Source organism: Lagenorhynchus albirostris, chromosome 15, assembly GCF_949774975.1.
Source record: "Lagenorhynchus albirostris chromosome 15, mLagAlb1.1, whole genome shotgun sequence".
NCBI classification, from domain to species: domain Eukaryota; kingdom Metazoa; phylum Chordata; class Mammalia; order Artiodactyla; family Delphinidae; genus Lagenorhynchus; species Lagenorhynchus albirostris.
In genome coordinates, this window is record NC_083109.1 from 35,200,285 (window position 1) to 35,213,916 (window position 13,632).

General features: G+C 36.4%; 1 protein-coding gene across 1 annotated transcript in view; it reads right to left on the bottom strand.

Annotated features, from left to right (window-relative positions):
* The window catches only part of HAO1 (hydroxyacid oxidase 1), a 64,440-nt gene that overhangs the window by 15,624 nt on the left and 35,184 nt on the right, over positions 1-13,632 (bottom strand). The window lies entirely within an intron of this gene.

Genomic DNA, 13,632 nt, shown 5'->3' on the forward strand with positions numbered 1-13,632 from the left:
AAAGATCAATAAAATTAAAAGCTGGTTCTTTGAGAAGATAAACAAAATTGATAAACCATTAGCCAGATTCTTCAAGAAAAAAAGGGAGAAGACTCAAATCAATAGAATTAGAAATGAAAAAGGGGAGGTAAAAACTGATACTGCAGAAATACAAAGGATCATGAGAGACTACTACAAGTAACTTTATGCCAATAAAATGGACAATCTGGAAGAAATGGACAAATTCTTAGAAATGTACAACTTTCTAAGACTGAATCAGGAAGAAATAGAAAATATGAACAGACCAATCACAAGCACTGAAATTGAAACTGTGATTAACTATCTTCCAACATACAAAGCCCAGAACCAGATGGCTTCCTAGGCGAATTCTATCAAACATTTAGAAAAGAGCTAACACCTATCCTCAAATTCTTCCAAAATATAGCAGAGGGAGGAACACTCCCAAACTCATTCTATGAGGCCACCATCACCCTGATACCAACACCAGACAAGGATGTCACAAAGAAAAAAAACTGTAGGCCAATATCACTGATGAACATAGTTGCAAAAATCTTCAACAAAATACTAGCAAACAGAATCCAACAGCACATTAAACGGATCATACACCATGATCAAGTGGGGTTTATTCCAGGAATGCAAGGATTCTTCAATATACGTAAATCAATCAACGTGATACACCATATTAACAAACTGAAGGAGAAGAACCATATGATCATCTCAATAGATGCAGAGAAAGCTTTTGACAAAATTCAACACCCATTTACGAGAAAAACCCTGCAGAAAGTAGGCACAGAGGGAACTTTCCTCAACATAATAAAGACCGTATATGACAAACTGAAAGCCAACATCATCCTCAATGGTGAAAAACTGAAAGCATTTCCACTAAGATCAGGAACAAGACAAGGTTGCCCATTGTCACCACTCTTATTCAACATAGCTTTGGAAGTTTTAGCCACAGCAATCAGAGAAGAAAAGGAAATAACAGGAATCCAAATCAGAAAAGAAGAAGTAAAGCTATCACTGTTTGCAGATGACATGATACTATACATAGAGAATCCTAAAGATGCTACCAGAAAACTACTAGAGCTAATCAATAAATTAAGTAAAGTAGCAGGATACAAAATTAATGCACAGAAACGTCTGGCATTCCTATGCATTATGATGAAAAATCTGAAAGTGAAATCAAGGAAACACTCCCATTTACCATTGCAACAAAAAGAATAAAATATCTAGGAATAAACCTACCTAAGGAGACAAAAGACCTGTATGCAGAAAATTATAAGACACTGATGAAAACAGTAAAGATGATACAAATAGATGGAGATATATAACATGTTCTTGGATTGGAAGAAACAGCACTGCAAAAATGACCCTACTATCCAAAGCAATCTACAGATTCAATGAAATCCCTATCAAACTACCACTGGCATTTTTCATAGAACTAGAACAAAAATTTCACAATTTGTAGGGAAACACAAAAGACCCCGAATAGCCAAAGCAACCTTGGGAACGAAAAACAGAGCTGGAAGAATCAGGCTTCCTGACTTCAGATTATACTACAAAGTTACAGTAATCAAGACAGTGTGCTACTGGCACAAAAACAGAAAGATAGATCAATGGAACTGGAGAGAAAGCCCAGAGATAAGCCCACACACATATGGTCACCTTATCTTTGATAAAGGAGGCAGGAGTGTACAGTGGAGAAAGGACAGCCTCTTCAATAACTGGTGCTGGGAAAACTGGACTGCTACATTTTACAGTATGAGATGAGATCACTCCCTAACACCATACACAAAAATAACCTCAAAATGGATTAAAGACCTAAATGTAAGGCCAGAAACTATCAAACTCTTAGAGGAAAACATAGGCAGAACACTCTATGACATAAATCACAGCAAGATCCTTTTTGACCCACCCCCGAGAGAAATGGAAATGAAAACAAAAATAAACAATTGGGAACTAATGAAACTTCAAACCTTTTGCACAGCAAAGGAAGCCATAAACAAGACCAAAAGACAACCCTCAGAATGGGAGAAAATATTTGCAAATGAAGCAACTGACAAAGGATTAATCTCCAAAATTTACAAGCAGCTCATGCAGCTCAATAACAAAAAAACAAAAAACCCAAGCCAAAAATGGGCAGAAGACCTAAATAGACATTTCTCCAAAGAAGATATACAGACTGCTAACAAACACATGAAAGAATGCTTAACATCATTAATCATTAGAGAAATGCAAATCAAACCACAATGAGATGTCATCTCACACCAGTCAGAATGGCCATCATCAAAACATCTAGGAACAATAAATGCTGGGCAGGTGTGGAGAAAAGGGAACACTCTTGCACTGCTGGTGTGAATATGCGTTGGTACAGCCACTGTGGAGAACAGTATGGAGGTTCCTTAAAAAACTACAAATAGAACTACCATATGACCCAGCAATCCCAGTACTGGGCATATACCCTGAGAAAACCATAATTCAAAAACAGTCATGTACCAAAATATTCAATGCAGCTCTATTTACAGTAGCCTGGGGATAGAAACAGCCTAAGTGTCCATCATTGGATAAATGGATAAAGAAGATGTGGCACATATATACAATGTAATATTACTCAGCCATAAAAAGAAACGAAATTGAGCTGTTTGTAATGAGGTGGATGGACCTAGAGTCTTTCATATAGAGTGAAGTAAGTCAGAAAGAGAAAGTGAAATGCCGTATGCTAACACATATATATGCAATTTAAGGGAAAAAAAAATGTCATGAAGAACCTTGAGGTAAGACAGGAATAAAGACAAAGACCTACTAGAAAATGGACTTGAGGATATTGGGAGGGCAAAGGGTGAGCTGTGACAAAGTGAGAGAGTGGCATGGACACATATACACTACCCAACACACTATAGATAGCTAGTGGTAAGGAGCCGCATAGCACAGGGAGATCAGCTTTGTGACTGCCTGGAGGGGTAGGATAGGTAGGGTGGGAGGGAGGGAGACGCAAGAGGGAAGAGATATGGGAACATATGTATATGTATAACTGATTCACTTTGTTATAAAGCAGAAACTAACACACCATTGTAAAGCAATTATACTCCAATCAAGATGTAAAAATAAATAAACAAAAATACAAGGGAACTCCCATAAGGTTAACAGCTGATTTCTCAGCAGAAACTCTACAAGCCAGAAGGAAGTGGCATGATATATTTAAAGTGATGTAAGGGAAGAACCTACAACCCAGATTATTCTACCCAGCAAGGATCTTATTCCGGTTCAACAGAAAAATGAAAAGCTTTACAGACAAGCAAAAGCTAAAAGAATTCAGCACCACAAAACCAGCTCTACAACAAAGGCTAAAGGAACTTCTCTAAGTGGGAAACACAAGAGAAGAAAGGGACCTACAAAAACAATCCCAAAACAATAAAGAAAATGGTAATAGGGACATACATATCGATAATTGCTTAAAAGTGAATGGATTAAATGCTCCAACCAAAAGACACAGGCTTGCTGAATGGATACAAAAGCAAGACCCATATATATGCTGTCTACAAGAGACCCAGTTCAGACCTAGGGACACATACAGACTGAAGGTGAGAGAATGGAAAAAGATATTCCATGTAAATGGAAATCAAAAGAAAGTTGGAGTAGCAATACTCATATCATATAAAATAGACCTTAAAATAAAGAATGATACAAAACACAAGGAAGGGCACTCCATAATGATCAAGGGATCAATCCAAGAAGAACATATAACAATTATAAATATAGATGCACCCAACATAGGAGCACCACACTACATATGGCGACTGCTAACAAATATAAAAGAGGAAATCAGCAATAACACAATAATAGTGGGAGACGTTAGCACCTCACTTACACCAATGGAGAGATCTTCCAGACAGAAAATTAATAAGGAAACACAGCTTTACATGACACAGTAGACCAGATAGATTTAATTGATATTTATAGGACGTACCATCTGAAAATTGCAGAATACACTTTCTTCTCAAATGCATGTGGAACATTCGCCAGGATAGATCACATCTTGGTCAAAAATCAAGGCTTGGTAAATTTAAGAAAATTGAAATCATATCAAGCATCTCTTCCAACAACAATGCTATAAGATTAGAAATAAATTACAGGTGAAAAAACGTAAAACACACAAACACATGGAGGTTAAACAATACATTACAAAATAACCAATAGATCACTGAAGAAATCAAAGAGGAAATAAAAAAGTACCTAGAGACAAATGATAATGAAAACAAGATGATTCAAACCTATGGGATGCAGCAAAAGCAGTTCCAAGAGGGAAGTTTATAGCAATACATTCCTACCTCAAGAAACAAGAAATATCTCAAATAAACAAAAAAACTTTACAGCTAAAGGAACTAGAGAAAGAAGAACAAGCAAAACCCAAAGTTAGTACAAGGAAAGAAATCACAAAGATCAGAGCAGAAAAAAATGAAATAGAAACAAAGAAAATAATAGCAAAGATCAATAAAACTAAAAGCTGGTTCTTTGAGAAGTTAAACAAAATTGATAAACCTTTAACAAGACTCAGCAAGAAAAAGAGGGAGAGGACTCAAATCAATAAATTAGAAAAAGAAGTTACAACTGGCAAAGCATCCTAAGAGACTACTGCAAGCAACTCTATGCCAATAAAATGGACAACCTGGAAGAAATGGAAAAATTCTTAGAAAAATATAACCTTCCAAGACTGAACATTGAAGAAATAGAAAATATGAACAGACCAATCACAAGTAATGAAATTGAAACTGTAATTAAAAATCTTCCAACAAACAAAAGTCAAGGACCAGATGGCTTCACAGGTGAATTTTTTCAAAATTTAGAGAAGAGCTAACACCCATCCTTCTCAAATTCTTCCAAAAAATTGTGGGGGGAGGACCCCTCCCAAATTCATTCTACGAGGCCACCATCACCCTGACACAAAAACCAGACAAAGATAATACAAGAAAAGAAAATTACAGAGTAATATCACTGATGAATATAGATGCAAAGATCCTCAACAAAATAATAGCATACAGAATCCAACAATACATTAAAAGAATCATACATCATGATCAAGTGGGATTTATCACAGGGGTGCAAGGATTCTTCAATATATGCAAATAAAACAATGTGATACACCATATTAACAAATTGAAGAATAAAAACCATATGATCATCTCAATAGATGCAGAAAAGCTTCTGACAAAATTCAACACCAATTTATGATAAAAACTCTCCAGAAAGTGTGCATAGAAGGAACCTACCTCAACATAATAAAGGCCATATATGGCAAACCCACAGCAAACATCATTCTCAATGGTGAAAAACTAAAAGCATTTCCTCTAAGATCAGAAAGAAGACAAGGTTGTCCATTCTCACCACCATTATTCAACATAGTTCTGGAAGTCCTAGTCATGGCAATGAGAAAAGAAAAAGAAATAAAAGTAATCCAAATCAGAAAAGAAAAAGTAAAACTGTCACTGTTTGCAGATGACATGACGCTATGCATAGATTATCCTAAAGATGCCACCAGAAAACTACTAGAGCTAATCAATGAATTTGGTAAAGTTTCAGGATACAATATTAATGCAGAGAAGTCTCTTGCATTCCTATACACTAACAACAAAAGATCAGAAAGAGAAATTAAGGAAACAATCCATTTCATCATTACAGCAAAAATAATAAAATACCTAGGAATAAACCTACCTAAGGAGACAAAAGACCTGTATGCAGAAAACTGTAAGACACTGATGACAGAAATTAAGGTGACACAAAAAGATGGAGTGATATACCATGTTCTTGGATTTGAAGAATCAGTATTGTGAAAATACTATACAACCCAAAGCAATCTACAGATTCAATGAAATCCCTATCAAACTATGAATGGCATTTTTCACAGAACAAGAACAAAAAATTTCACAATTTTTATGGAAACCCAAAAGACCCCAAATAGGCAAAGAAATCTTGAGAAAGAAAAACGGAGCTGGAGGAATCAGGCTCCCAGACTTCAGACTATACTACAAAGCTACAGTAATCAAGACAGTATGGTATTGGCACAAAAACAGAACTATAGATCAGTAGAACAGAATATAAAGCCCAGTGGTAAACCCACACACATATGGTCACCTTATCTTTGATAAAGGAGGCAAGAATATACAGTGGAGAAAAGACAGCCACTTCAATAAGTGGTTCTGGGACAACTGGACAGCTACATGTAAAAGAATGAAATTAGAACACTCCATAACACGGAACACAAAAATAAACTCAAAATGCATTAGAGACCTAAATGTAAAACCAGACACTATAAAACTCTTAGAGGAAAACATAGGCAGAACACTGTATGACTTACATCACAGCAATTTCCTTTTTGACCCACATCCTAGGTTATGGAAGTAAAAACAAAAAGAACCCAAATAGGACCTAATGAAACTTAAAAGCTTTTGCACAGCAAAGGAAACCATAAACATGATGAAAAGACAAAACTCAGAATGGGAGAAAATATTTGCAAATGAAGTGACTGACAAAGGATTAATCTCCAAAATATACAAACAGTTCATGCAGCTCAATATCAAAAAAACAAACAACATAATACAAAAATGGGCAGAAGACCTAAATAGACATTTCTCCAAAGAAGATATACAGTTTGCCAACAAGCACATGAAAGGATGCTCAACATCACTAATCATTAGAGAAATGCAAGTCAAAACTACAATGAGGTATCATCTTACACTGGTCAGAATGGCCATCATCAAAAAATCTACAAACAATAAATGCTGGAGAGGTGTGGAGAAAAGGAAACCCTCTTGCTCTGTTGATGGGAATGTAAATTGGTACATCCACTAAGGAGAACAGTATGGAGGTTCCTTAAAAAACTAAAAATAGAACTACCATACAACCCAGCATCCCACTATTGGGCATATACCCCGAGAAAACCATAAGTCAAAAAGAGTCATGTATCCCAGTGTTCATTGAAGCACTATTTACAATAGCTGGGACGTGGAAGCAACCTCAGTGTCCATCGACAGATGAATTGATAAAGAAGATATGGCACATATATACAATGGAATATTACTCGGCCATAAAAGGAAATGAAAATGAGTTATTTGTAGTGAGGTGGATGGACCTAGGTTCTGTCATACTGAGTGAAGTAAGTCAGAAAGAGAAAAACAAATACCATATGCTAACACATATATATGGAATCTAAAAAAAAAATTGTTCCTGATGTACCTAGGGGCAGGACAAGAATAAAGACTCAGATGTAGAGAATGGACTTGAGGACACGGGGAGGGGTAAGGGTAAGCTGGGACTAAGTGAGAGAGTGGCATGGACATATACACACTACCAAATATAAAATAAATAGCTAGTGGGAAGCAGCTGCATAGCACAGGGACATCAGTTTGGTGCTTTGTGTCCCCTTAGAGAGGTGGGATAGGGAGGGTGGGAGGGAGATGTAAGAGGGAAGAGATATGGGGATATATGTTAATGTATAGCTGATTCAGTTTGTTATAAAGCAGAAACTAACACACCATTGTAAAGCAATGATACTCCAATAAAGATGTTAAAAAAACCCAAAACAAACAACAAAACAAACAAAAAACAGATTGGGAGATATACCATGTTCTTGGATTGGAAGAATCAATATTGTGAAAATGACTATACTACCCAAAGTAATCTACAGATTCAGTGAAATCCCTTTCAAATTACCAATGACATTTTTTACAGAATTAGAACAAAAACTCTTAAAATTTGTATGGAGACACAAAAGACCCCGAATAGTCAAAGCAATAGTCAAAGCAATATTTTCTGAGGGGAAAAAACAGAGGTGGAGGAATCAGACTCCCTGAGTCCAAACTAAGTTACAAAGCTACAGTCATCAAGACAGTATGGTACTGGAACAAAAACTGAAATATAGATCAGTGGAACAGGATGGAAAGCCCAGAGATAAACCCACACACCTATGGTCAACTAATCTATGACAAAGGAGGCAAGGATATACAATGGAGAAAAGACAGTCTCTTTAATAAGTGGTGCTGGGAAAACTGGACAGCTACATGTAAAAGAATGAACTTAGGACATTCCCTAACACCATACACAAAAATAAACTCAAAATTGATTAAAGACCTAAATATAAGTCCAGATGCTATAAAACTCTTAGAGAAAAACACAGGAAAAACACTCTTTGACATAAATCACAGCAAGATATTTTTTGACCCACCTCCTAAAGTAATGGAAATAAAAACAGAGAAAAAATAAATGGAACCTAATGGTACCTAAAAGTTTTTGCACAGCAAAGGAAACTATAAACAAGACGAAAAGACAACCCTCAGATTGGGAGAAACTATTTGCAAATGAATTAACAGACAAAGATTAATCTCCAAAATATACAAGCATTTCATGCAGCTCAATATTAAAAAAACACAAACAACCCAATCCAAAAATGGGCAGAAGACCTAAATAGACATTTCTCCAAAGAAGACCTACAGAGGGCCAAGAAGCACATTAAAAAGTGCTCAACATCACTAATTATTAGAGAAATGCAAATCAAAACTACAATGTGGTATCACCTCACACCAGTTAGAATGGGCATCATCAGAAAATCTACAAACAACAAATGCTGGAGAGGGTGTGGAGAAAAGGGAACCCTCTTGCACTGTTGGTGGGAATGTAAATTGATACAGCCACTATGGAGAAGAGTATGGAGCTTCCTTAAAAAACTAAAAATAGAATTACCATATGACCCAACAATCCCACTACTGAGCATATACCTAGAGAAAACCATAATTCAAAAGGCCACATGCATCCCAATTCTCATTGCAGCACTATTTACAATAGCCAGGTTATGGAAGCAACCTAAATGCCCATTGACAGACAAGTAGATAAAGAAGATGTGGTACATATATACAATGGAATATTACTCAGCCATAAAAAGGAATGAAATTGGATCATTTGTAGAGACATGGATGGACCTAGAGACTGTCATACTGAGTGAAGTAAGTCAGAAAGAGAAAAACAAATATTGTATATTAACTCAAGGCATTCTGAAATGCCTTGTGATGTTAAATTTTTCACTTCTATACAAAGAAGAAAGACTAGGGAGCTAATATAGTCTTCTGGAGCTGTTTTGCAAATCAATTTTATTCCTGCCAAGTCTTTGCCTGGAGAAGAAATTCTTGGAACTCCATGTGGGACAAGACAAGGAAAGTCAACTGAGGGGCTACTGGACTGTGAACTTCAGTGTCAGAATAAGGACAGTATCATGGCATGTTGTGAAGGTCATCCACCCATAGGTTGTCCCAGCACCCATTTAGTTCATTAAAAAGGAGCAAGCTACTATGCCAAGTTGCCTATTATTGCACTAGGGGGACAGAATTATTGGCTGGTACGTGAGCTTCACAAACAGAACTCCAATTAATCCCCTTGCTTTTCAGTTTCCACTTTTCATACCCCATCTCTGTCACACTAGACACTCAGAGCCCCCTGAGGCATCCCATTATATGACTTGCTCCTGCTGTCAGAGTTCCTATAAAGACTACCTGCAGAGGCAGTTTCTTTTCATTTTTCTCCTGTCAACATGACCTCTTACATTTTGTTTCTTTCATAAATTTCTTGAGGTTTCTCTGCTGTTTGTGCCTCTTATTTTCCTTTGCTTTGTTGTCACAAGTGTTATGTATTTTTGGACTTCTATACTTTAATTTCAGTGGGGTCTTAGTTTTGGTAAGAGTTTTTTGAACCAAAAGCCCAATATACCATCATTTAAAACATGTTTGGAAAATGGTTCTCTAAAGACACAGCCTTAATACAGTGCAGTCCAATAGAACTTTGCTGTGATGATAGAAATGTTCCAGATCTGTGTGATTCCATAAAATAGCACATGTAGCCATAGAGTAATGGGAGTGTGGCAGTGTAAGTGAGAAACTGGAATTTTACCTTTATTTAATTTTAATTAATTTGAATGGCCACATTTGGCTAGTGGCTGCCATATTGGCTAGCTCAGCTTTAATGTTTGCATGAGTTTACTACTCTGATAAATAGATGTAGTGTGGTATTTTTCTAAAAGTCTAGATATAACCATAAGTAACCTTAATGAACAATGTAAAATGTATTTGGAATTGCCCTGGTTATCTAGTTGTGTATGTGATACCAAACATAAAATCAAAAGTTAAAAAATCAAAATATATGAACTATATATGAACCCCGTGATTGAAGATGTACGAAATCCTCCTATGTATATGCAGATACCTGCCACCATGTAGCTATAACCTGTGTTTTGAGATATTGAATACTGTCAATAAACTGATCCTACACAGTATGAAAAAGAGATTACACTTTAGGCTTTGTAATAAGACCACTTATATTTGAATCCTGTATCTGCTACTTGCTTGCCGTGTAAGTGGCAAGTTATTTAACTTTTTCTTGTGCATCAGTGTACTAAATTACAAAATGGATATAAAGATGCACATAAGATTGGTTTGTGGATTAAAGGAGTTGAATGAATACTTCGAAAGTGCCTGACACATGTTGAGCACTCAGATGAATATGCACTATTATTATTATTATTTTCATCTGATGGTGCAGGGAGTGTTAACTAAGAAGATGAGTATGTAGAAGAAGATTCATTTGCTGGATACTTTTGGCAAGTTTGTTTGAGTTTTGTTTATAACAAAAAATTTTCATCCTAGTGAGGATTATGGTTATTATGAGCCTTTCATTTTGAAGTAAGTGCTACTTAAGTCATAGTTTGTTGTTTTCTATCATTTCAAGTGGTTTTCTGTGTCCTTCCAGGCAGTGCTGGGAATGTAGGGAGAAATGACAGAGTGATTTGCTCAGAAGATAGGATCATGAGTATCTAGAGAAAAAAGAAAGTAATCATTTAGGACCAGATACGAGCCCCTTTCACTACTTGCTTATGAAATCTTGTCCATAGTTTTACATTTTATTTTAACCCAGAGAGAAAAAATGTTTCCTTAATGAGAGAGTCAAAATGGCTTTAGCAAAATGTTGATGAATCTTTGATATTTTCATTAATCCCTAGAGTTTACTGGTATGACATTCCACATTTGTTGATTTGCCAGTTAATACACTAATTGATCGACAAACACAATAGTCAATAGTGAACAGCACTATTTCCTATCTTATTAACACATTATTTCCATACTTAATCTAAAATACCAAAGTGAAATGTAAGTACTCAAGATTTACCCTCAAGCCCTTGGAGTTTCTAACTCAGGACTCTGTGCTATCTCAACAGGAGTTTAGTAACTAAATCCTAGCTCCATGGCAGCAGCTTTTAACACAATCCAGGAACACTGAATATTCTTTGAAAATGTCTTTAAAAACTGTAGATAGGAAAATAATGAGTTAGAGAAGTTTCTGAGAGACCAAAATCCACTACAGAAGTGAGACAGCCTAGTTTAATTTTTTTTTAATTAAAAAACCCACAACTCTAAAAAGCCTATGTCTGCTCAAATGCCATTTGTTAGCGTGAGTTCTGGCAAAGACCTAATCCTGCTTCAAGTACATGTTTGGAGTCTGTGTTAGTTTTCCAAAGGCAGAGTTTAACCACAGCAAGAGATTACATCTTGCAGTCCAATTTGCATTCATTAGAATGCAATTCTTAAAATGGTGGTAAGGGGGGATGTTTCACGGAGATCTTCTCAGTTGCCCATGATTTCGTGTTCCTACAAATATAATCTGTGTCTTTCTGGGAAAATGGAAATGAAAGAGGATAGATGACTCTCAGTCAGTCCATGTGACTTCTGGATGAAGATCTGTGAAATATTGACACCTGGATTTCCCACAACTGGCCTTGCCACACCTGTCTCCCCTCCACCCAGATTGAGCATGTGTACCACCTGATGTAGCTGTTGTCATAGTGATGATCTTTGTTTGTTAAATAAATGAAATGAATTGTTACAGAGAAACTAGACAATGTAAACTGTACATGTATAGATAAGTTATTTCCTTTCAAATGCCAAATGCCCTATCTCTCCTTCTCTTGCTTTTGTGCTCTCTCTAATTACAGACATTCATGTAGTTTTCACTGAGGGTTTTACTTAACAAACATTTGGACTGTGTACTGGGTGCAAAACATAATGAAAATATGACAAGCAAGTAAATAATACATATGGATAAGAAGAAAAAAGAGAGGTGATGGTGGTGGTGGTGGTCCTTGGTAAAAATGACCACAGAATGAAGTTCTAGAAGCCAAAGTATTTATTTTTTATTATTATTATTATTTTTGCGGTACGCGGGCCTCTCACTGTTGTTGCCTCTCCCATTGCGGAGCACAGGCTCCAGACGCGCAGGCTCAGCGGCCATGGCTCACGGGCCCAGCCGCTCTGCGGCATGTGGGATCTTCCCGGACTGGGGCACAAACCCGTGTCCCCTGCATCGGCAGGCGGACTCTCAACCACTGCGCCACCAGGGAAGCCCCAAAGTATTTTTTTAACATAACACATGATAGTAAAGTCTACTTCAATAGATTTATGTCATATCCTAGAGGACAAAGTTGTAGAAAATTATATATACTGGGAATCCAAAATTGAAAAGTTGGTTAAAAAAATTAAATGACCTTGGTGTTTTTAAGCCAGCTTCTGTGATGAGAGTGAATTAAATACTTGAAACAGAACTAATTTTGTAAAATAACTACACTCTCTCAGATTCCTCACTGCCATTACTGGAGGTCAGCCACAATCATCTCTTGTCTGGGCAACAGCAGTTTCCTAAATAGCCTCCTTGACCACAGTTTTGCCACCTCCATTGAGAAGGTCCATGACACAAAGCATGATTTTTCTAAGATGCTAATCTGATGAGGCGGCTTCCCTGATCAGTATTCTTAGTGGTCCTCAACAATCTTAAAGTCTACATTCTCTAATATGGCTTATATGTTTTAACATTGTTAACTTGTGACTGCTGTGTTTTGTCACGATTGAAGTCTGAAAAAGAGTCTTTTGACCTGATATCATGGCAAAACTCAAGGATCAGCTTTCATTCTGTAATGAAACCTTCCCTAACTCATTTTTATAATTGTCTAAACCCTATTTTCACCCTCACCCTTATGCTGCATAGATTTCAATCTCAGCACCTGTTAACATCTTATTGCACCCAAATTCTTGCTTTTATGTCTGTCTCTCACAAGAATGGGGTGTCCTTTAGGCCAAGGACCTCAAATTATTTTATTTTAGCACACAGTAAGCATGATAAATGTTTATGAAATGAATAAGTGAGTGAATAATTGAATGGATGAATGAAGAATGGGGCAGATCTTCAGGTTAATACTTTAGTATCTACAGTTGAATATAGCTACAGGAAGTAGCACTAACAATCATGGACTACAATATGGATGCAAGCAAGGTCAGTGAAACTGTTGTTTAAAGGTGTCTGTAATATCAGGGTATGCTCAATGAAGTATAATCCACAGAAATTTTGAACTAAGACAATGGTCAACAGGAAATAATGCGACAATTTTGTTTTAAAATCACAGATTAAGACAGATCTGGATTTAAACATATCTCCACTACTTAAAAGCTTCATTAGGTCCATTCTTTTACTTGTATTAGCTTATTTTTGTGTACAGAATATTAAATAAAGTCGAGGACATGCCTAGAGTTTTATAAATAGGGGCTATGG